The following is a 25,763-nucleotide window of genomic DNA, read 5'->3' on the forward strand; positions in this document are numbered from 1 at the left end:
AGCTGAACAACTAAGGGGAAGGTTACTTGCCAGAGGCTACAGTGATACAGTTATTGCTGAAGCCTTTCAGAAAGCTGCTAACAGAAATAAGAAGTCTTTGTTGACCCCTAGGGTGAAAAAACAACAGAACAGATTCTTTATGCATTTCACATATTCACCCATGTTTGAAAAAATAAAAAAATCAATTAAAAACAATTGGTGAATTCTGCAGGAGGATCAACTCCTAGCGGATAAGCGGAGCAGTGCTTTTCAGCGCTGCTAGATTTGGGCGCAGCCGGCGTCTCCATAGACTTCAATAGGAATCACTCCTATTGAAGCGCTCAGTGAGTAACGTCGGCTCCTTCAGAAGATGGAGCCGAGGTTGCTTAAAAACATAATAATCCGGCCTCCAGCAATTGCTGGAAGCCAAATTATTTCATTCCCCCACTATCCATGGCGGCCTGGAGGGGGAATAGTAATTAAATCGACCCGGACTTGTGCAGAAGCAGGATCAGCTATATACCGCTGCATCCTGCGCCCAAGTCTACCGGCGCCGATTTCAAATGTACTCCCGATAAGTGTCGGCAGATCCCATGTATTTCTTATAAAAAGGTATCCAACCTGAAAGATCAACTGTCCCACAGTGAGTTTGTTAGTCAGAATACACAGAATTGGTTGAGAAGAAATAGACCTCTGGGTAATTATAGGTGTAACTCATGCTCGTGCTGTAATTTTTTGATTACTGGTAAACAGTTTTTGAGATTTGGAAAAACGGTTAAATTTAGGCACTTTATTAATTGCAAAACAAAAGGAATAATATATGCACTCATTTGTCCCTGTCAATTCATTTATGTAGGACTAACTACACGTATGATGCAGGATAGATACCGAGAGCATTGTAGATCCCTGGGCAACCCACGAGCTAAGGGTTGTCCCAGGGTTATGGAACATATGAACACTGTTCATGCAGGAGACTCTTCCCAGTTAAGGTGTTTTGGGTTGGAAGTGGTGGAAAGGTACTCGAGGGGTGGAGACTGGGTTAAAAAATTGCAACGTAGAGAAAGCTTTTGGATATCCTTTTTTTAGGCGGTAGGTCCAATGGGGCTAAATGAACGTAATGATTTGTCAGTGTTTTTGTAAATGATGTAGTTGTTGGTATTTTAATCATGCTTTGTTCATATGCATTACCTTGATTTTATATCTAATTCTTCTTTTTGTATCTCCTTTCTGTCTTCCAGGCTGGTTCTAAGGAGGAGGAGGCCGTGTGTAAGCAGTACCTGCAAGTGGGATCAGTCGTCTGGGTCAGGTATCATTTTAATTGGCCCCCGTCCTGTGGGTCAGTATTTACTGCCCTTTGGGTGATTTGGCCCCCCTTGTGTTTGTTGTGGGGTAGTATTTTCCTTTTTACCCTGGTTTTTATTTTTACCCTTGTACTTTAGACAGCTATGGCTGTCATTCAAATGGTCTGCACAATTGCTAGGAACGCTGCCTCTCCCTAGTTACAGGGAGGCGGACTTCCGTTTAGGTCCGTGCTCCCTGTATGTGACTCTAGGTGAGGGGCGTGTTAGATTCTGTAGTATAGGGCCGCCCAGGGGCGGGGTTTTCTTGGATAGTTATTTCATTATTTGTGAGCGGAGCGCTGGCGGCGCCCGCATCCTATTGGCCCAGGGAGTTTTGATGACCACTTCCGGTCCGCGCCTTCCGGTGTGTGGAACGCAGTTGGCGTTCAGGAAGTGCTGCAGCGGCGATCGTGGGTGCGCTCCACATGGCGTCCTCCTCTCTTCAGCTGTTGTTCTTGTAAGTACAGTATTTAAGGGGTGATGTTGGGGGGCTTCTTTGTCCTGAGGAAGCACTTATTTGTATAGTGCGAAACAGCTGTTGACCATCTTTTCATGCTTATCCCTCTCTCTCCTGGCATTCTGGTGCTGCTGATGCAAACTTTTTAAATGTTTACAATAAAGGTCTTTTTAACTGGATGTGCCCAGCCGCTCCTGTCTATACAGTAACTGGCTCCGCTTCCCAGACTCTCACCGCCGGCGTGCCGCCGAGCGGGGCTGTGCGGTCGGCGGAGTCCGTATGCTCGGCGGACTCCGCTGCGCAGTTGCCTTCTGTGGGGTCCCCTTCACCGGCCCTTACCCTCCGCATAACGCGTGCACGCACGAGGAGGCAGGATCTTTATGCCTCGAGACGGGGAGTCAGCTGACCAGGCCAGTCAGCTGACTCCATCTCCTCTGGTGATTGGCTGATGCTCTGGGGCGGCGCAGGGCAGCTCACTTGCTACATATAGGACTTGCTTGTCAGTAGCAAGTTGTCTGCTGTCGTGAATACATCCATGTTAGAGCTCAGACCTTAGCTCAGTTTCCTAGGTGTTGATACCAAGGATGTCACACCTTAGATTAGGATTATTTTGTATATTTACCTGTGTTTTGACTCTGGTTATCCCTGACTACTCTTTACGCTAATCGCTCTTGTACTTCTGCCTATCTGATTCAAGTTGCCGACCCTGCCTGTTTACCGACTCTGAATCAGCTTTCCGTTTCTGTACTGCTGCCGCCTTCTCTGTTGCCGAACCTCCGCTTGTCTGACCTTTCTCCCTTCAGTGGAACGTCTCCCACTGACGGGATATCTCTGAGGCTTGCCTCTCCGAGACGCCTGCCCCGGCAGACGATTACTGCCAGGGGCTGAGATTCCTCTCTTTGTCTGGGTTGAGGATCTCGCATACGGGGTTCCCATTCAGAGGTAACCACACCTCTGAGGAATTGCCGTGTGGTGGATATTTCCACAAGTTTACAAAATATTGCTGTCTTTGTTGTTATTTACTGTGTTAGGTGTCCAGAGGTTAGTTATACTTGGATTATCTGTGATTCTGCAGATCATCAATAATCAGGTATATATCTGTATTCTTGGTGATACTGCAGATCACCAATAATCAGATTCTCTATGTGTGCTGACACCGACCGTTACAGAACAGCAGATCACCATTATGGATGCATTACGCAGCCAGGTTGAGGCTTTGACCACCTCGGTAAATAACCTCATCGAGGTGGTTGATACGCAACAAACCCAGATCAATCAACTGACTGGGTGTGTGCAGGTCCTTCAAACGACTGTTACCACAATGCAATCCCCTTCGGTCACAGATCTTCGTATCTCAGTGCCTGAGAAATTTTCAGGGCATAGGTCTGACTTCCAGAATTTCCGCAATCGAGTTTTGTCCTATTTTGAATTAAGGCCAAATTTATCAGGTTCTGAGTCCCAAAGGGTGACGTTTATAAAGTCCTTATTAACCGGGGACTCACAAACCTGGACATACGGTCTACCGCCGGAAGATACGGCATTAACTTTAGTCCAGGAATTTTTTAAAGCAATGGCTATAATATATGATGACCCGGACGCTTCCATCACTGCCGAGAGGAAGCTTAAAAGTCTTAGACAGGGCCGGGATTCTGTTGAAGTCTATGCGGCAGATTTTCGAAGGTGGGCTTTGTCGGCTAGGTGGGGGTCATATGCGTTGTTGGACCGCTTCCTTTCAGATCTATCAGACGCGGTCTCTGAGCTAATGTTGGGTCATCCTGAACCTAAATCTATTGATGACGCTATTTCGTTGGCCGTCCGAGTGGACCGGCGGTTACGTTATCAGCGTCAGTCAAGAGGGAAAAGTGCGCTAAGGTCACTATCCTATGCCTCCTCGTCACCTACCCAACCCACAGATGAACCGATGCAGATCGGACATTCCCGCCTGACACAAGCCGAGAGGGATCGCCGGAGGTCTGAGAAGCTTTGTCTGTATTGTGCAGAGGAGGGTCACTTTGCAAAAAATTGCCCCAAGAAGTCGGGAAACTCTGCCGCCTAGGAGTAGTTGGAGGTAGCACCCTAGGCGAGCAGACGTTACCTCTGAACAATAATCGTTTACTCTTACCTTGTTCTATTTCTTGGGAAGGCCGGGCCGCATGCACTGAGGCCTTCGTGGACTCTGGCTCGGCGGCCAATTTTATTGACTACGAGTTTGTAAAAAGACTGGGAGTCCCATTACATTCCTTAAACCGTCAACTAGTAGTCACTGCAGTAGATGACTCTCCATTACAATACAGACAACCCCTCTCTCAGACCCCGCTGTTGTTATGCACGATAGGGGTTTTACACAAAGAGAAATTACAGTTTCTCGTGCTATGCATGACAACCTCCACCATTATCCTTGGTATGCCCTGGTTGCAGCTCCACTCCCCGCAGATTGACTGGGCCTCAGGCCAATTACTCAGTTGGTCACCGTATTGTCAAAATCATTGTTTGGCGAAAATAGCTATTTGTACCACCAAGGTGGAGGTTAAAGGGGTGCCAAAACAATACTCGCTGACGTCTTCTGTCCTAGGTCCGCTGATAAACTTCCACCTCATCGGAGTTTCGACTGCCCCATTGACTTGAGATCTGGTTGTATGCCCCCTAGAGGTCATCTCTATAATTTATCCGGGCCTGAGAAGCTGGCAATGCGGGAATACATTGCAGACAATCTGGCAAAGGGTTTCATCCATCATTCCCGGTCATCGGCCGGGGCAGGGTTCTTTTTTGTGCAAAAAAAAGACGGTGGTCTTAGACCTTGTATTGATTATCGTGGTCTAAACAAGATCACCATAAAGAATCGCTATCCTCTGCCCTTGATAGACGATCTTTTCGCTCAGATAACTAGTGCCAGTATTTTTTCAAAATTGGACTTACGTGGGGCATACAACCTGGTACGCATCAGGGACGGTGACGAGTGGAAGACGGCTTTTAACACGCCCGACGGGCATTACGAGTATCTAGTTATGCCCTTCGGGCTGTGTAACGCCTCGGCCGTCTTCCAGGAGCTGATTAACGAGGTCTTCAGGGAGGTGCTGGGAAAGTTTGTACTCGTGTATCTAGATGATATATTGATTTTTTCCCGAAATCTAGTTGAACATCGTAAACATGTGAAATTCGTATTAAAGAAATTGAGACAGAATTCGCTCTATGCAAAACTAGAGAAGTGTCTCTTTGAAGTCACTCAGATTCCTTTTCTGGGTTACATCATTTCCACTTCAGGTCTCTCTATGGACCCAGAAAAGGTCTCCGCTGTCTTGGGTTGGCCCCAACCGGTGGGCTTGAAAGCTTTACAGAGATTTCTTGGCTTTGCCAACTACTACCGGAAGTTCATTAAGGGGTTTTCCTCAGTAGTTGCCCTCCTTACCAGTCTTACCAAGAAGGGGGCTGATCCATATCATTGGACATCGGAGGCCCAGGCAGCCTTCGATACCCTAAAAAAGTTGTTTTGTTCTGCACTCATTCTGAGACATGTAGATGTAACCCTTCCCTTCATCTTGGAGGTAGATGCATCAGAGATTGGGGTTGGAGCTGTGCTGTCTCAGCGTTCAGGACTTCAGGGTAAACTGCACCCATGTGCCTTCTTTTCTCGTAGATTCTCTCCGGCGGAGAGAAACTACGACATTGGTAATCGGGAACTGTTGGCCATTAAGTTAGCCTTTGAGGAGTGGCGCCATTGGCTAGAGGGGGCAGAACACACGATCATGGTCTTCACAGACCATAAGAACTTGGAGTAAATTGAAGGGGCTAAGAGGCTTAGTCCTCGTCAGGCCCGCTGGTCTTTATTTTTCTCGCGTTTCAGATTTGTCATCACATACACCCCAGGTAGTAATAACGTCAAAGCGGATGCTCTCTCCAGATGTTCTGAGCCTGAGACAGCACAGTCTGCAACTCCCGAGAGCATTCTTCCTCGCAAGGTGGTGCTTGCTGCCACTGAGACCTGGGAGGATTGGGCAGTCACATTAGCTGCCCACCAGTTAGATACTCCGGAAGGGAAACCAGAGGGGGTTTTGTTTGTACCACTTCCCTTCCGATTACAGATCATGCAGTTGTTCCATGCCCATAAAATCTCAGGCCACCCTGTAGTTACTCGCACTCTGGACTTGCTCACGAGGTGTGTTTGGTGGCCTTCTTTGGCCTCTGATTGCAGAGAGTTTGTCAGGGAATGTGTTGTGTGTGCCAGGAGCAAACCTTCTCGTCAGGCCTCGGTGGGTACCCTGCAACCCCTGCCAGTGCCGAGTGAACCATGGACCCATCTGTCCATGGACTTTGTTGGCGAGCTTCCTCGGTCCGAGGGTATGACAGTCATATGGGTGATCGTAGACAGGTTCAGCAAAATGGCCCATTTTGTTCCCCTGAAAGGATTTCCTTCAGCTCAGGAGTTGGCAGATCTCTTTATACAACACATTTTCCGCTTGCATGGGATTCCGGATGATGTGGTTTCCGATAGAGGAGTCCAATTTGTGTCTAGGTTTTGGAGGGTTTTTTGCCATAGTTTGGGTATGAATTTGTCCTTTTCATCTGGGTACCACTCACAGACCAACGGACAGACCGAAAGGGTTAATCAGGCACTAGAACAATTTCTCAGATGTCATGTGGCGGATGCGCAAACAGAATGGGTTAGGTTTTTGCCCTTCGCGGAATTTGCGCACAACAACCTGAAAAGCTCCTCTACGGGGTTGTCCCCTTTTCAGGTTGTATCCGAAAGGTCTCCTAAATTTTCCTCTTTACCGGTGTGTTCCTCTCCCTTTCCAGCCCTGGAAGAGTGGCAGAAGGTGTTAAAGGAGCTTAGGGCACAGGTGAAAAAGAGTTTAGGGGTAGCCTTTCAAAGTCAGAAGAAACAGGCAGACAAGAGGCGATCTGTTGAGTGGCACTTTACCCCGAGGGGACATGGTGTGGGTGTCAACCAGTCATTTGGCACTCAGACTACCGTCCACCAAGTTGGGTCCCAGGTTTATAGGGCCTTATCCGGTGGCCAAAAAGATCAATGACGTTTCTTATGTGATTGATCTCCCAGCCAGCATGAGAACTGGGAGATCATTCCACGTCTCTTTGTTGAAGCCGGCAGTATATGTGGATCCCTCCCCCCCCCCCCCAGTGGTAGTGGAGGGCCAAACAGGATTTGAGGTGGAAAAGATTTTGGATTCTCGTTTGGTACAAAATTCTGTGCAGTATCTAGTCCATTGGAAGGGGTATGGGGTGGAGGACACATCTTGGGTACCAGAGGGTCGCATGCATGCCAAGAGGTTGAGGAAGAAGTTTCATCAGTTACATCCTGAGAAACCAGGTGGGAAGTGTCCGGAGTCCACTCCTCAAGGGGGGGGGGGTACTGTGAGGGATAGCGGACCCGCTGCGGGCTCCGCTTCCCAGACTCTCACCGCCGGCGTGCCGCCGACCGGGGCTGTGCGGTCGGCGGAGTCCGTATGCTCGGCGGACTCCGCCGCGCAGTTGCCTTCTGTGGGGTCCCCTTCGCCGGCCCTTACCCTCCGCATAACGCGTGCGAGGAGGCAGGATCTTTATGCCTCGAGACGGGGAGTCAGCTGACCAGGCCAGTCAGCTGACTCCATCTCCTCTGGTGATTGGCTGATGCTCTAGGGCGGCGCAGGGCAGCTCACTTGCTACATATAGGACTTGCTTGTCAGTAGCAAGTTGTCTGCTGTCGTGAATACATCCGTGTTAGCGCTCAGACCTTAGCTCAGTTTCCTAGGTGTTGATACCAAGGACGTCACACCTTAGATTAGGATTGTTTTGTATATTTACCTGTGTTTTGACTCTGGCTATCCCTGACTACTCTTTACGCTAATCGCTCTTGTACTTCTGCCTATCTGATTCAAGTTGCCGACCCTGCCTGTTTACCGACTCTGAATCCGCTTTCCGTTTCTGTACTGCTGCCGCCTTCTCTGTTGCCGAACCTCCGCTTGTCTGACCTTTCTCCCTTCAGTGGAACGTCTCCCACTGACGGGTTATCTCTGAGGCTTGCCTCTCCGAGACGCCTGCCCCGGCAGACGATTACTGCCAGGGGCTGAGATTCCTCTCTTTGTCTGGGTTGAGGATCTCGCATACGGGATTCCCATTCAGAGGTAACCACACCTCTGAGGAATTGCCGTGTGGTGGATATTTCCACGAGTTTACAAAATATTGCTGTCTTTGTTGTTATTTACTGTGTTAGGTGTCCAGAGGTTAGTTATACTTGGATTATCAGTGATTCTGCAGATCATCAATAATCAGGTATATATCTGTATTCTTGGTGATACTGCAGATCACCAATAATCAGATTCTCTCTGTGTGCTGACACCGATCGTTACACTGCTGTTTACACTTCACATTTGAACTGCAGCGCTTGAACTGAATATAGAAACATTGAGACTACGGGAAAGGTCTTGTTACCTTAACTACTATACATACAATAAAATCATTTTTTTTTTCAACTCAGGTCCTCAGTGGTATGATTAGATCCCTTTGTCTTTTCTTTCAGTGATGGAGATCCAGAGTATAGAACTCCTCATCTTCTTCAGCAAGTGGCAAACTCTTGTGAATTGTAAAGTGCTCAGGAGAGCATTTATGTGAGAAAGCCCACCAACATCCCCAAGTTGAAACTGTTCTGTAAGGTTGAATAGGCTAAAATTCCTCCAAGCAGATTCACAAGACTAATCAACAGTTACTGAAAACTTTGGGATGCAGTTATTTCTGCCGGAGGTTGGTACTATATACCAGTTTAAAGAGAACCTGAAGCCTTTTACACTATACCAGTTGTCTTGCAGTCCTGCTGATCATTCTGGCATCATTAGTTCCTGAATCATACGCCTGAAACAAGTATGCAGCTAATCTTGTCAGATAATCAGGCGTGTGTACACTAGCCCCCGATCTTCAACTAGCAACCTGCACGCAATCCGCCTGGCAAATCAACTCACCCCGCGTGATGGACAATCCTTTTGTGCACTCTGCTTCCCTGCCCACCATGTGACGTCATCCATCTGCCGTTTTGTCCCTCACCTGCATAGCACCAGAACGCACTGTCAGCTACATAGCTGACTCGCACCTGTGCAACCCGGCCCAACGTTGTCACCCAAAGGGGATTAGGTCCTGATCCCCAAGGGGCGACTTTACTCAAAGGTGTGTATGCACCTTAAAGAAATTGGGGGTAGAGGATCAGCAGGACTCCCAGCCAACTACAATTGCTTAAAATGAAATAAATATGTCAGCGTACATATCCCTTTAAAGCATAGATGTCAAACGATTGCAGCCCTCCTTGCCAGTTTATATGGCACTCGAGAGTTTCAAACATGCATCATTGTAAGCAGAAAAAGCACAACAGTACACTGCCTTCCCATGCAGAGGAGCACAGTGTCAGCTTGAAACTGGGTGAGGCAACAACCCACATGGCCCCCTCTGAAATTAGCATGGGGCCCCCTCCTTGGATCTAAATCCTTACCATATGTCTGATAAAAAACACACACATCTTTCCCGCAGGCACCATCTCCCCACATAGTAGTGCAGCAAAGCAGTATAATATTTACATGCCCCAGTGATGCTGCTTCTTTACTGTTTTTCCCAGCAGCTGCCCGCTCTATACTTCCATACCTCCAGCTCCTGATCACATGACATGCATTCAGAGCCAGAAGTATGCAGGAGACCTGATGCAGCATTAAAGCAGGTAAATAAAAAACTGCACCAATGCGCTACTCTGCAGAAGGGGTAGGGGCGGGGAGCTAGCCCCCCTTACCCCCCTTACCCCCCCACATGATCAATATAATTATGCCACTTTATTTGCTACCGTTCAATAAATGTTGAATCTTAATAAAGAATTTGACCTGTGACTTAGTGTTGGTGTTACTTATGTGATGGAGTTTGACACACCTGCTTTAAAGTGTACCTGAGACGACAAATGTAAAAGATTTGATACTCACCTGGGGCTTCCTCCAGCCCCATAAACACTGCTAAATCCCTTGCTGTACTCCCGAGTGCCTCCGCTCTCTTTCTAGTGGTCCCGGTAATCTGGCTCCGTTGTACCAGCCGATCTCTTCTACGCATGGGCAAATTAAATATTAACCAGACATATCCATCAATTATTCTTCATGCCCAGTGACTGAGTATAGCCAGCACCTGGGGAGAGGCATGGCATGGGAGGGGGTAGTACACAGTCAACAGCTACATTGGTTTGTACTGCATAGAGCAGTATCATACTGCAAAAATCTAATCTGATATCTTCCATATATAATATGTAAACCAGGTAATCATTTGATTTCAGGAAGATATTGATGGTTTACCTGATCTATAAAACCCTACAAGCTCAATAATGTATGTATCATGTCTGTGTGGCTGACTATTGTGGATGCTGCTGCTGAGGACATCCCATTATTCTCTACCCATGCCTACCCAACTCTCATGTAGAGTAGTGTTGATCATAATGGGCAATTTCGCCTTTGTAAATGTTGGTGTAATTTTCGCAATTACCATTCTGATTACAACTACAATTTGTGTAATTTTTTGCATAATCTTCACGTTATCTTATGCGACATTTGTTCATTAAATTGCATTATATGCATGTAAGCGTGCCACATGTCTACTGAGTAGTGATGAGCAAACATGGTCGTTTTCATTTCACCATAATTTTTTCACACAGATGAGAATATTCGCAAAGATATATGGGCATGAGAAAATAGAGGAGATTTTAGTCTAGGACCTGGGGAGGATGGAGGTAGAGTACCTATCCAGAGTAGATAGACAATGAACACCTAGGATTATAGGGGCTTTGGAGAAGAGGGGGGAGATATGGAGAGCTTAAAGAGTAAAGGGATAATTAAACGTAAGCAGGTGATTAAACCTTCCACTGTTTCAGCAAGTGCTACAAGACAAGTAAAGTGTGGTGTTCATAACATTAAATGTATGATAACTGACCAGTCAATATTAATGTGTAATATATACACGGTTACAGTGTCTTTTGAAGAGATAGACCAATTAAAAAAGAAGGAGGGGTTTGTATGTTTGTTAAATCCTCCTTGTCTCCGGGTATGAAAGAAGACATGGCTGAGGATTGTCACAGTGTGGAATATTATGGGTAAGTATTCATGGAGGAAGCAAGAATTGTTAACCATTTGTTGGTGTATGTTGTTATAAACCTTCACACAGAAATGACACAGGAGAAATACAATTATTGCAACAGATTGAACAAGCTCCATGCAAACATGGGGTCTGGGGCGTAACTAGAGGGTCTGCGATCGCAGGGGGCCCAAAGCTGTGGGGGGCCCCAACTACTAACCTTTCCTAAATCCTATACATGGGACTATACTTTAAATCAGGTGTTTTTGTGGCTACTTGTTATGAGTGTGAAAATCACAATGGCCACACTTGTTTTATGACCCTTGTTAGATGGGTCCCAAGTATGTGAAGGACACCAAGAGGAGGCAATGGAAGAGGTGTGAACATTGGGGGGGGGGGGTGGTTTGGGGGCATCAAAGTTTTGCTGGGGGCCCCATGAATTGTAGTTATACCACTGCATTAGGTCATAGTTATGGGTGATTTCAATGATCCAGCCTTCTCACTATACAGAACGCGGTGCGAGCCTCGCACGCGTTCTAGAATGACAGGACCCACTCCCCCGCCCCCTGATCTCTTCCCTTCCTCTATTGGACAGTCACCTCCCCACTCCCACTCCCTCCCCGGCCCCCAATCATCCAATTATTCAATTCATCTCTCCTTCACCAGCCCATTTAAACGCACAAATTCTAACTACTAGCACACAGGTGTCAAGCTGTCACGTGACCCTTTGCTGGTAAGTTACATACCCATCTACAAGGATATTATAACTTAAGGTTATGTTCTCTGGAATGGTCTACTCTCTCTAACTGAATAACCCTTTCCTCACCATACCACTAACGTTTTTTCTTGTTAAATCTTCCTGGCCAATTCCTCCAGGCTAGCTCCTCTTGACTAATCCCCTGCACTCTGCATTATTTATACCCCACTTCTGCACCTCCCACTATCATTATTATTACATACCCTGCACCTATAACTACAGCTGCATCCTTCAATACCCCACACTACGCTTTACCTACTAACCTCCTGTACCCAACATATACCCTGTACTACAGATAAGATCATATCCATCTGCACTTTGGTTGCTCTACACAGACTGTGATTGCTTCACCCTTACCATACTTTATGATACGCATTATGTAATAGTAACACCATACACAGCAGCCTGATTGTGTTGTTTTGTCTCTGTCATTTTCAGTGTAATGCTCCATTTGTATGTTGCCTGATGAAGCGGGATTGTGCCCGTGAAACGCGTTGCCAGTTACCTATTGGAGTATTTGTGAATAAATAATTATTATTGTCAGAATTGACATGCATCGAGTCTGCTTCGAGTAGCTGGTCCACCACCGCCTACTGAACTTTTTAACAATTTTAGTCCTTTTTATTCTATTGGCGCCTCTGTACATCCTTACAGATCCAGACATTAACTGGGATATTGAAGCAACTCGCTCTAATAAAAGCAACAGATTTTTATCAACATTACAAGACTATCCGCTCAGAGGAGGAAGATGCAGCATGTTTTTACCAATCCTTTGGCTGGCTGTGGCTTTTGAGTACGCGGAGCTTGGGGCGAGTGTCATATTGCGGGGCCTAGAGCCGGAGTATAGTTGCCCCCAATTTAGGTAGCCAGCTATAGATGTCCCCAGTAAAGGTAGTCAGTTATAAGTGCCCCAGATTAGGTATCCAAGTATACTTGCCCCATTATAGGTAGCCAGGTATAGATGCCCCCAGTATAGGTAGCCAAGTATAGCTGCCCCAAGTATAGGTAGCCAGCTATAGCTCCCAGTATAGTTAGCCGGGCATAGGTGCCCCCAGTATAGGTAGCCCGCTATAGTTGCCCCCAGTATAGGTAGCCAGCTAAAGGTGCCCCCGGTATAGGTAATCAGCTATAGGTGCCCCCAGTATAGGTAGCTAGCTATAGGTGCCCACAGTGTAGGTAGCCTGGAAGGGGGAGCAGTGGGCGCACAATGGTGGGGAGTGAGGCCTGACTCCCCCCCTCACCTGGGGCCCCCCTTCCACGCTCCCTTCTCCAGAAATTAGCATAGTGGCAGCGTGCGGGGAACGACCCATCTGGTTCCAGGCGACGGAGCTCTGCATGCCGCTGGTCTTCTCAGTCTCCAATGCCACTCACTGTACTTCTGTTAATCAGCGTTGCAGACATAGAAGACCAGATACCATCCCTACCGCAACCTTTGCTGTGTACATGAAACCCACCTATTCTATACTTTGATCACTGTTGCACAAGCTTCACCCCTCTTTTAGACTCTCTTCCACATCTGGTCTAAATTGCTTTGAGTTCTTAAATATCCATGCACACTCATAAAACTCACAAACTGTCATAGTCCCCATTCAGACACATCTCTACATGTGCATCAGATGGCATAAAGCCCGGTCTACACGAGGCGATCGCCTCTTACGCATCCCCGCTCGTACCCCCCGCGTCCCCGCTCACCTGCGCGTGCATCGGATTCGATCCCCCGCTCGTCCCCGCCGGCGCCGCTTATCTTCCGCTGGATTCCCTGCCACTGTCCCCTCGTGGGGAACGAGCAGGGAATCGGCGGTGGCGAAATCTGACCTGACGGATCTTATCAATCGAGCCGCATCAGCGGCTCGATTGATAAGTAACATTGCTGAAACATCGCTCCGTGTAGACGGAGCTTAAGACTTGCTGCCTCAACTGCTAGTACCTTCATCGTGTTACCTAGTGTCTCCATCCCACTTCCTTCTAAACTGATAGCTAGCAAAGGGAATGTTCCTCTCTCTAGTGATTGTTATCTCTGCAGAATTAATGCATTCAAATGAAAATGCATCAGTATTTCTGGGTGTTTACATACCAGACATTAACTATGTATGCAGTTTTGTACTTGTGTTGCTGTAAATATGTATGTAAGTATGGTACCCGCTTTTGCTTGTACTGTATTGTTCTTTGTACAGCTCCATGGAAGATCATATGATGTATAAATAAATAACAAATAAATAATGACAATCCAGTAGAATTTATTTCAATAGTACTCTAGTGCTCGATAAAACACTGGTAAAGCACATCAGCAAGATACCATATTGTTACTACTAATTAGTACAATTTTTGTGTATTTAAGATCATTTAACACTATTTAATGACGTCTTTGACTGTTTTACTGTATAGCTATAACAGATTATCTTTTAATCATGTCAATTTATAGCTAGAGAGAGCTGTATAAACATAAACTAAAATCCGTTACATCACTGTTGAACAAAAGCAGGTTGTCAGTACCAGCTGTATCCAGAGAGGTCTGTGCTGAATTTCACAGTTCACGGCATATTTCTCCATTTGTACTGTACATTGTTTTGTGGGGGAAATGGTGTCAGCACCATGTGATTTTACAGAATGTAACCCAGTAAAAATGTTAGAAAAGGTATTTTGTTACTGATGCTGGGGGTAGAATTTAAATTTGAGTTTAATTGAAACTGTTAAAAAAAGTTGCTTATATGAGACACCAGAAAGCAAGCTGATGCTGTATTGTGGGAAGAACTGCAATTAAAAAGGAAAGTCTTTGTGGGCATAAGCCGAGGTAGCCTTTGCTACAATGACTCCTAAAGTTGTAAGTCTACCTCCTTCAATGCCCCCCAGACATTTCACTTTTGTTGTATTGCTTTGTGGGTTCTTGGCATTGTCTATTAATGTGGTGGCACTTGTCAGTCCTTCCTGGGTGACCTCCAAGCATTTCTCTCTGTCTCTGTGGGAAGTATGCAGCCAACAAAAAGATGCATGGCACTGTAGATCTGCACTGCAGAGTGGTGAGTAACATGGCATTTGAAATCTGTATAGCAGACATAACAGCATATAACCTGGAGAAAAACAGAACTATAGAAATAATAGATAATACTAATACAGAAGTTAAATAATGTATAAGTAAATGTGGAAAAGAGCCAGCTAGAAGGATTTACAAACATGCATCTAACCTACCATAGCTACAAACATGTGAAGTATTATTCACTATACTTTTTTTTTCTGTTGATTTATTTATTTATTTTTTCTGTTGTTCATTGTAAAATATAATGCCAGAAAATTGTTGGATTGTTGTAAGCAGTGCCAGTGCATTTGTGCTTTGAGAGTGAAAATCTACTTTTGTTAAATCCTTTTATATTGCAGGTAAAACATATTGTAACAGAAGTAATTTGATAATTTATTTTCTTTACACGTATTTCATATTTTAGTTTGTAGTCATCTATGTATGTCTAAAATTGTCAGAATTTTTTTATGCTTATGGTGTGCCCAGACTACCCAAAAATGGAACCAGGAAATTGGGTGCTGAAGGCATTTTGAAAGTTTGGCATGCCGCCATAGGCGCCAGTACAAATTACAGCTTTTGGAAAAAGCAGGACCACCTGTGTAGTACGAAACACACTGAATTTAAATATTAAGGAAGTGTAGCCTTATGTGCAGGTACCAGCACTGGTAACTAGAAAATATGAAAACACAAAGAGGACAAAACCAGTATATGCTGCTCAAAAAAACTACACTTTATTCCGGATAATTTAAAAAGGCACACACATATATAATCAGAAAAATGTCAGGGAAATAACCTGGCATATAAATTTATGTATTGACAGATACAATACTATGTGCTGCAACTGTCAAGGACAGTACAAACAATCCCATATGAATAGCAATTTAATAGATCAGGTCACATCCAACTTGCAGTGGCATGATATGTCCCAACAGAGCTGTGAAACACACAATACTGGCTAAGAACTAGATAAAGCTCAATGGGTGTAGGCAATAACCATAGACCCTACTCCAGATGGTTCATTGCACCTTGGTGACACCACCATAATGTTCCCGTGAGAAGACCCAGGTATATAAAACCGCTATGGTCATAACCACTCACAGAGGGCAAATATTGGTGCAACCAATATGGTCAATGTCAAGAAATGCCAGTATAAGATGAAATAATCAAATTAACCCCAAAAATCTTAGTTATCTGTTGGGGTTATTGAAGACACCGTAGCCATAAAAACTACTCCAGATGGTTCATTGCACCTTGGTGGCACCACCATAAAGTTCTCGTGAGGAGACCCAGGTAGGTAACACAACTATGGTCATAACCACTCACAGAGAGCAAATATTGGTGCAACCAATATGGTCAATATCAGAAAATGCCAGTATAGGATGAGATAATCAAAGTACCCCCAAAAATCTTATTTTAATTGGTGTAATTATTGGGGACACCGTAGCCAGCCACTGTGAGGAAACCAAATATGGTAATGAATAAAGTATGGTTATAACCACTCACAGAGTATAGTAACGATGTGACCAACGTGATCAAACATAAGCTATTCATAGAATATCAGGGAGCCGAGAATCTGATAACAGTAATTGAACCGCTTCATAATCATCAATCCAGAGCCACATGTAATAATCGACCAAATTAAATAACTACAGGAGCCATAAGAATTCTATTTTTTTCTGTTGATTTATTTATTTATTTTTTCTGTTGTTCATTGTTGGATTGTTGTAAGCAGTGCCAGTGCATTTGTGCACTTGGGTTATAATCAATGTTGTGTGGCATTGTTACCTTTGAGAGTGAAAATCTACTTTTGTTAAATCCTTTTATATTGCAGGTAAAACATATTGTTACAGAAGTAATTTGATAATTTATTTTCTTTACACGTATTTCATATTTTAGTTTGTAGTCATCTATGTATGTCTAAAATTGTCAGAATTTTTTTATGCTTATGGTGTGCCCAGACTACCCAAAAATGGAACCAGGAAATTTGGGTGCTGAAGGCATTTTGAAAGTTTGGCATGCCGCCTTAGGCGCCAGTACAAATTACAGCTTTTGGAAAAAGCAGGACCACCTGTGTAGTAAACTGCAGGTACAAATAACGGGCCCTTGCAGTGAGATTGGGTTCAAGGGTGGTTAAGGTTAGGCATTTAGGACGGTCATTTAGGGTTAGGCCGGGTTTCACACTGCAAACTGGTGGCAGCGATGTGGTGCGTCGCGCTCGCCGCACCGCCAGAAACAGGCCTTCAGGGAACACCACGTTACTACGCGGTGTTCCCTGTCTGGCCACTAGCCAAGCATGAAGTGACACGCTCTACACGGAAGCATACTCTTAAAATACTCTTCCACACATGCGCGCCACAACATTCCACCGCCAATATTTTTAAAATCCCCGCAACGCCTTAGATTAACATGACTTCCGGTCTGACGCAGAGTGATGCAAGTATGCACGTTAACGTAGTTTTGCCCTAATGTTGGATATCGCGCCATAACGTGGCAGTATGAAAGTCTAAATAGACTTTCATTTCCTGGCGGCGGGGTGCGGTAAAAATACCGCACCACACTGCCCCGCTGTGAAAGGGGACTTAGGCATCAGAGGGGAGCGGGTCGGTTAGGATAAGGCATCATGGGGGGAGGTCAGTTAGGGTTAGGGTAACTTTACAGATATTCTACTAGCGGCTATTTTCGGCACCCAAATTTCCACAATGCCTTTTTTGCATGTATGCCAACAAACTCCCATATTGCAGCCTGAACAATTAGTTGTGCAGAACAAGATAATTTGTCTCTTCTTTTTTAAACCAAGGGATTGCAGCAAATATCCCCATTTAGCATATTGTTTTAGGAACCCTTTGTATGTGTTTGCATATAAAAATAAAACATGATAAGAAGTAGAAAAAATGCTTTTGGAATTCCATGTAATGCATGATAATGAAACAGAACTGGTGGGATTGATTCTCTCCACAAAAGTTGAAATTACAGATTTTATTGGATAGCAGTTCTGTAGGGAGACACTTAGGGCCCGATCCTATTCGCTTTTTATCCCGGCTAATATTTTCACACCTTATTAATAAAATGGCTTTTAAGCAATCAGCAAGCAAGAAAATGCTCAGAATAATTTTGACTGTACTTTTTTTTTTTACCTGATTTTGGTACTTTTTGAAATGAGTGCTTAAAAGATATTTTAAATAAAAGATTAAAAATGTTCTCCTAGGAGAAAACTTAGAACAGTGAATTGAATACGAGCTTTAGTTGATATTGCTACAGTATTCTGTCTTTTGATTGGTAAATGACATCCATTGAATTGATTGTTCATGGAAATTACAGCTATTATGCACTTGTTTTCTGCAATACAAATTGTTACATTTAGTCAAATATTTAGTCAAATATAGAAAGGTGGACAACACATTAAGCAAATGCTATGCAGTAGCTTAAGATATACTAATCATAAATAATCTTAACATAAAAACATGTTTAAACAGGGAACACACAAGAGTGTTGTTTGCTAGCTTTCATTTTCTACTTAGTATTTACCTTAGTGTTCTCTTTCCTATTCCTTTAATTCTTCCCTTTCCTTCAAAAGCTGGTCGTTCTTCAATTTAGGGCCTAGGGTTACCAACATTATAGTCATGAGGGTTCTTTTTCAGTGGCATTTGTGTGCTGCATTTTGCTATCCAATTCTGATCGCTAATGGATCTCTAAATGCCGGGTACAGTAAAACTAATGGCATCGGTTGTTTCCATTAGTGATTGGTTGCGATTGTGTTGCATTTTTGTCCCAAGCCCAATCATCATCCTGCCGTGTTTTTGGTACGATTGAGCTTCTATACTGAGTATCGGTATACAGCAATCGTGGAAATTAGTTTGAAACGCGATAACGTTTCAGTGTAAAAGAGCCCTAACTCTGAACATATATTTGATGAGAATACTGAATCGAATTCATCACTTGCAGAAAGCATTTCACGTGTAATCCGAAAATGAGGAAATGTGTGTACTGATCGGTGTAGGTGACACTAATTAAGGACTCAAAGAAGATGACTGCAAAATTAGATTTTTCCCTAGTTATTCTTGCAGTGCCCCTCTACCTAGTTCAAAAATAACCCTTCTGCTACCTGCCTGCAAAAAGCAAGAAAAAAAAAACAAAAACAAAAAAACACCCCTGGAAAATGTCCCATGGTCACATTACCAAGCTTCTTATGGCCTATGTCCCAGTATTTTATGGAGGCAATCCGAACAAGGCTTATAAGCCGAAAGCTTACTCTTTTTCTTTTAGAGAGACACTAAAGTGAAAAAAAATGATGGTATAAATTTTTGTATGTGTAGTATTGCTAAGAAATAAAACATTAGGAGCAGACATAAGTCTAATATTGTTTCCAGTACAGGAAGAGTTAAGAAACTCCAGTTATTATCTATGCAAAAAGCCATTGAGCTCCACGACTTTCAAAGTCGCAGAGAGCTCTGTCTTCTGAAGCTTGTTATCTCAACTGTCAGTCATTGTATCTTCTTTTTCTCTCCAGAGGACAGGTAAATAGTTCACTAGACTGCTCTGTAAAATCATTTAGAATGCTGAGTAGTGTGTAAATGGCAAATATTAGAGAATGATGCAATATTATAAAAAACACTATATAACTGAAAAAAAAAATATGAGAATATTTTCTTTGCTAATAATCTTCTAGTAATTATCCCTACTACACACCAATTCATTATATCATAATTTTTTTTTCGCTTCAGTGTCTCTTTAAGTTAGACAATATCAGTATCATCCTGATTCAAAACGTCTTGCTTAGCGGTTTCCAGAATTGTGTCTATTTAGCACACAAGAGACCTGATACACAAAATTGCAGTAGTACTACCGTGCAAAGACAGCACACATCAATAGTACCCTTACTTTCTGCAGCAAGTACCACAAGTTATGCTAATAGACTGACCCATGATACTCAAGTAGCACGACCATTGCTACAGTAATGAGTGCTACTAATGTTAACGCTTGTTAGTAATGCGCGTTACCATAGTTTCTCAAATACTGTGGGTCAAGCTAATAGTGTAACTCGCTGTACTTTCTGCCAGAAATAAGAGTGATATTGCTATGCGCTGTCTGTGCACAGCAGTATTACCGTAATTCTGTCTATCAAGCCTAAAGTCCCTCAACCACCCAATGGGGTATATTCACTAAACTGCGATAAGCAGAATAACGTGCATAAAGTCATACACGTGATGAGTAAAGCATACTGCATGTTGCTAATTTTATTCTTCACATTCACTTCCTAACCAGCTCCTGTCATCTCCAACTCAAAAACGTATTCTTGCATCCGGCCTTTTCTTACTCAGAACACTACTAAAATGTTAGTACATGCTCTCATAATATCTCATTTGGACTATTGTAATATACTACTTTGCGGACTATCAACTAACAGACTGGCACCACTCCAATCTGTATTAAACTCCACTGCTCTAGTCATTCATCTCCTTGTTCTTCCTCTGCTACTTCTCTCTGTCAAGCTCTTCATTGGCTGCCAAGTAACCAGAGGATCTAGTTAAAACTCTTAACCCTAACCTACAAAGCTCTCCACAATCTCACTCCCCTGTAAATCTCCTCACTAGTTTCCAGATACCAATCCAACCACAATCTCAGATCTGCACATGACCTTCTTTTGTCCTCCTCCAGAATCACCTCCTCACATTCACGTATACAAGATTCCTCCTCTGGAATCCCCTTCCAAAACGCTTCCCTCACTCTCCAACCTGTAAAATCTTTAAGTGCTCCCTTAAAACTCCCCTTTTTTCCAACACGCATATGCTTTAACTTAGGCCATTCCCTTTAAACCTCTGGCCAAGTTGTATTCTTTACTAAATATAACCTAAAACTGCTCGGCCTCTAGGTTTACATATTTTATACTACCCCACCTTTTGTTTCCTCTCTATTCCTTTAGATTGCAAGCTCGCAAGAGCAGGGCTCTCTCACAATTGTCTTGTTATACATTTTATTTATCATGTTACATTTGTCACTGTAATTACTATGTCTACGTCTACCAATTCTGTATTTTGTATCTGTGTATACCTAATTATTGCATATCATTGTCTGTATTATTATTCTCCCCATTTTCGTTTCTTACTTTGCACAGTACCACGGCATATGCTGGCACTTTATAAATTAATAATAATAATGCACTGTGCGTAATGTGTTACAGCTTCTTGCAGTATAGTGAATATACCCCAATGCATGGAGAAGGTAATACAGTAGATTTGAGAGGGGTTACCATGTTCAACCACATACAGTATGTCCACATTAAGCATGCTATTTCACATTTTTTTTCCTCTAATATTCAGTTACTTTTGTAACATCACGTTATTGTTTCATTTCAGACTGGCAAGTGGCCTCGCTTGTCCTAATGTTTTGTGCAACACTTATTCCTGGCCTTTGGTTCATCATTTGTGTGTTGTGGATCTGTCAAGTAAAACAACCACTGAGGTTCCGCAATTTGTCATTTTTACTGGTGGTAGCAGGTAATGTGCTACATGTACTGAAGTTAAGATATATAAATGTTAATTAAGAACAGAGTCAAAAGCATTGGGGACAATTTACCTTCAAAAAATTAAAAATATCACTTAGGCGCCGCGCTCGGTTAGATAACGAATCTCCTGCTCCTGTTCCACTGCCTGAGTAAATGGGCTGTGTCCCACGAAATGTGTCACATTTATTGGAGTACATTAGTAAAGAATACTTTTGAAACATTTATGTTGTTGAATCTTCTATGGAAAGGTGATTATCTCTTTCCCTATTTTTTATTCAAATTTAGGGGGTTATGGTTAGGCAGGGGGGCGGGGGTTTAAGATTAGGCAACGGGTAGGGGGATTAAGATTAGGTACTAGGGGGTGGGGTTCAGGTTAGACACTAGGGGGGGGGGGCTTAAGACTAGGCAGTACCAAAGAGGGCTAAGGTTTGCAGGGGCCCAGAGCTGTGTGCGGCCCCAGCTACTATGCTTCCCTTTTTCTGATACAGGGGACTATACTTCAGATCAGGTGTTTTTGTGGCTTAACTTGTTATGACCCTTGTCAGATGGGCACTAAGCCCATGAAGGTCAAAAAGGGGAGGCAAGGGAAGGGATGGAACATTGGAGGGACCCTTAAAGTTTTGCTGGGGGGTGGGCATGAATTGTAGTTACGCCACTGGGCATAGTTGCTTTTAAATTCTTTAATCTGGGAAAACCAGGTGCTCTTGCTGGTAAAGGCTGGAGCACACAATGCAACTTCCCACCAGATTAACCACCCTGGCGTTCTATTAAGATCGCCAGGGCGGCTGCATGAGGGTTTTTTGTAAATAAAAAAAAAACTATTTCATGCAGCCAACTGAAAGTTGGCTGCATGAAAGCCCACTAGATGGCGCTCCGGAGGCGTTCTTCTGATCGCCTCCGGCGGCCAAAATTAACACGGAAGGCCGCAATGAGCAGCCTTCCGTGTTTGGCTTCTCCTGTCGCCATGGCGACGAGCGGAGTGACGTCATGGACGTCAGCCGACGTCCTGACGTCTGCCGCCTCCGATCCAGCCCTTAGCGCTGGCCGGAACTATTTGTTCCGGCTGCGCAGGGCTCAGGCGGCTGGGGGGACCCTCTTTCGCCGCTGCTCGCGGCGGATCGCCGCAGAGCGGCGGCGATCGGGCAGCACACGCGGCTGGCAAAGTGCCGGCTGCGTGTGCTGCTCTTTATTTCATCAAAATCGGCCCAGCAGGGCCTGAGCGGCAGCCATCGGCGGTGATGGACGAGCTGAGCTCGTCCATACCGCTAAGATGGTTAAAGGCTCAAAATTATAATTTCTGACATGTCTGATCTGCCCCCCCGATAGATTATGTGTGTGTGTGTGTGGGGGGGGGGGGGGGGGCTGTCAGTTGGGCGCCTGGCGATAGTGGGCCTTGGGGCAGTAAAAAGTACACATCCTGGTGTCAAGTGTGTGTGGTAGCAACCAGGTGAGGAGTACAAAGACAAGTGTGTTTTGCCTACAGTCAAGCATGGTAGAGGGAGTGTCATGGTTGGGGTTGCATGAGTGCTTATGGCACTGGAAAGCTACAGTTCATTCAGGGAACCATGAATGCCAACATGTACTCTGACATACAGAAGCATGATCCCCTCCCTTCCGAAACTGGACTGCTGGGCAATATTCCACGATGATTATGACATCAAATACAGCTCAACTACAACCACTAGCTTGCTAAAAAAAACTGAGGGCAAAGGTGCTGGACTGGCCAAGAATGTCTCCAGACCTTATGCTAGGTACACACTATGAGATTTTCTGCCAGATTTACTGTCAGATCGATTATTTCCAACATGTCTAATCTGATTTCCGATCGATTTCCGAGCATTTTACAATCGATTTCCGAATGTTTTTTTTGTTTACTTTAATAGGAAATTGATCGGAAAATGCTTGAAAATCGATCGGTAATAAGACATGTTGGAAATAATCGATCTGACAGTAAATATGCCAGAAAATCTCATAGTGTGTACCTAGCATAAGCCCTATTAAGCACCTGTGTGGCATCCTCAAACAGAAGGTGGAGGAGTGCAAGGTCTCTAATGCTAGGTACACACGTTACGTTTTTTCTTTCGATAGATGCGTTTAATTGATAATTTCCGTCATGTCCGATATTATTTTCGATCGTTTTACCGCTTGATTTCTCATAGAAGTGAATGGAAATTGATAAGAAAACACAAGAGAATCGAGCGGGAAATTGAGCAGAAAAATGAATCGAAATTCGATAAAACGGGAAATCGACCGAAAAAAAACGCAGCGTGTGTACCCAGCATATAACATCCACCAGTTTTGTGACGCCGTAATGGAGGAATGGCAGAAGATTCCAGTGGCAACCTGTGAAGCTCTATTGAATTCCATACCCAAGAGAGTTAAGGCAATACTGGAATATAGTGGTGTGCACACAAAACATTGACAGTTTGAGCATCATTTTGACATGCTTCACTTAGGGTTGTACTCACTTTTGTTGCAAGTGGTTTAGACATTAATAGCTGCACTCTTTACATTTTATTAGTGTCATCTCGCCAATGTTGTCCCATGAAAAAGATATAACAAAATATTTACAAAAATGTGAGAGGTGTACTCTGTTGTACATACTATTGTACATACTTTACATTTACATTTACTTTACATACTGTACATACTTTAGATTTTCCTCGGCTGAAACAATTGTTCCTGATTGTCTCACCCAAAAATCTATATTGTGCACAGGTGTCCCTCCAAGTTTACATATTTTGTGATGTGACAGGACAGCTCACTCTCAGCCCACTGTTTTTATAAAAACATAAAGGGAAGTGTCCATAGCACGGTGCCACTGGCATGTTATCCATGCTCCCCTATTCATGGAACTGGCCAGTGCATCTGTGTCTGTTCCAAAACTGCCACCTACAACAAAACTGTAAATTTTGTTTCAGGCACCAGAAACAAAACTGGGTACCTAGCTTCACATAGCATACTGGTAAATGTGCAATCAACAAGGAGCATACATAAGGCAAATCTGTTTGTAAAGCTTTGGAACTGCAAAGAACTCCACATTTTTACCCACTACACATATGTACAAGTACGTGTGCACATATTCTCTGAAATTAGGTTGCACTTGCTAGGCATTGTGTATGATTGCTAATTAAATAAATTACGTTTTTGGCGAAGCAGAGCGATCCTGGGTGGAGCACATGCATTATGGAATCATGCACATGCCTGCACAAGCTCCAGTCCATTTCTACAGAAAAACAAAATATAGTTTTAGCAATAATTCACAGTAGTGAAATCAGGTTTATTTTAAAAATAGGTTATTTATTAATCAATAAAATGATGGTAATTTACACTTTTTTAATTTCGTATTCTCCATCCTAATTTTTATTACTTTATTTATACTTATATATACAAGTTAAGTTGAGGATTTTTTATGTTATTTTATAATGGCAAAAACACCAAAGCGGGTACAAAATGAAATATGGAGTGGAGCTGCAATCCTGTGCACTTCTGTGGTTTGAGTCCTGTACAATTGTAATTATGCAGCAATGCAAAGTGACACATCACACATGTCCTTTCTGAAGCATAATAAATCAGGCCTCTTCCTTCCTAATATGCAGCACATACGTTAAGAAATGACTTCTTTCTTAAGAGCCTAATCACACAAGTGTTTTGTTTTCCAACAGATTTTGAAATAAATGTATGTAGTTTTTTTCAATTATAGCTTAGATTGTAATTGCTATTCACATTGATTCTGTGTTTACTTATGCAATTATTTCTTTTAAGTTCTCTTGCAGATCAGTGCTCTGCTGCTGTTCTCGCTAAAGCTCCTTGGAATGTCATTGCTGCCTCTGTCTTCCCAGTTTAGTTGGGGCTATGGTCTTGGCTGGGGATCCTGCATCTTCATGCTTGGGGCTGTTGTGATAAGTTGTTTGAGAACGGACTTGTCAAAGGAATGATCTAGCACTTCATGTAAGGCACAGAATTTGCAGGAAAATACTAGAAACATCAGGAGGATTTTCTTCACTACATCTGTTGAAGGTGCTCAATATCCATTTGTTACATGGATTTATCCCTTTTATCATGGAAGAATGAAAAAGAAGAAAGAGGTACAATTTGGCAAACTGAAACAACAACTATTTTTTTTATTACCGTATATACTCGAGCCAAAAGTGGGGGTTTCAGCTCACTAACCCCAGAGTAAACCCCTGATGGCCCCCACCATATGCACAATGGATCGCCCCCCCCTCCAAATGCCCCGTCTGCAATATATTGGCAGCATAATGTTGTGGAATGAATTTTATGTAAGTGGCGCAGAACGGTAGCATCTGTGGCCACCCTCAAATCTCTCTCTCCCTGTCACCCCCCACCAGAGCGGAGTGATATACGCTACTTTCGGCTGCCCCCCCCCCCCCAGCACATACAGAGTAGTGCACAGTGGAGTGATCATTTACCCAGGGCCGGGCCGAGGCATAGGCTGGAGAGGCTCCAGCCTCAAGGCACAGTGTAGGAGGGGGGCAGAATTCATTCAGCTGTCATTCCTAATTGTGTTTGAAGCAGAAAGAAATAAGAAAAGGGGATACATGGCAGTGACTGCAAGCCAGATAACTAGATATTAAGGTGTTGGCTGGGTTGTGGGCCCTGTGGCGCCTCTTAGT

General features: G+C 43.8%; 1 long non-coding RNA gene across 1 annotated transcript; it reads left to right on the plus strand.

Moving 5' to 3' along the window:
- The first annotated feature begins 14,234 nt into the window (after window positions 1-14,234).
- Window positions 14,235-25,439, plus strand: LOC137528422 (uncharacterized). The gene is made up of 3 exons (XR_011023386.1): window positions 14,235-14,628; window positions 20,978-21,118; window positions 24,892-25,439. It is a non-coding gene; the product is annotated as an uncharacterized lncRNA (long non-coding RNA).
- Window positions 25,440-25,763: the final 324 nt, after the last annotated feature.

This window comes from Hyperolius riggenbachi, chromosome 8 (genome assembly GCF_040937935.1).
Source record: "Hyperolius riggenbachi isolate aHypRig1 chromosome 8, aHypRig1.pri, whole genome shotgun sequence".
Lineage (NCBI taxonomy): Eukaryota > Metazoa > Chordata > Amphibia > Anura > Hyperoliidae > Hyperolius > Hyperolius riggenbachi.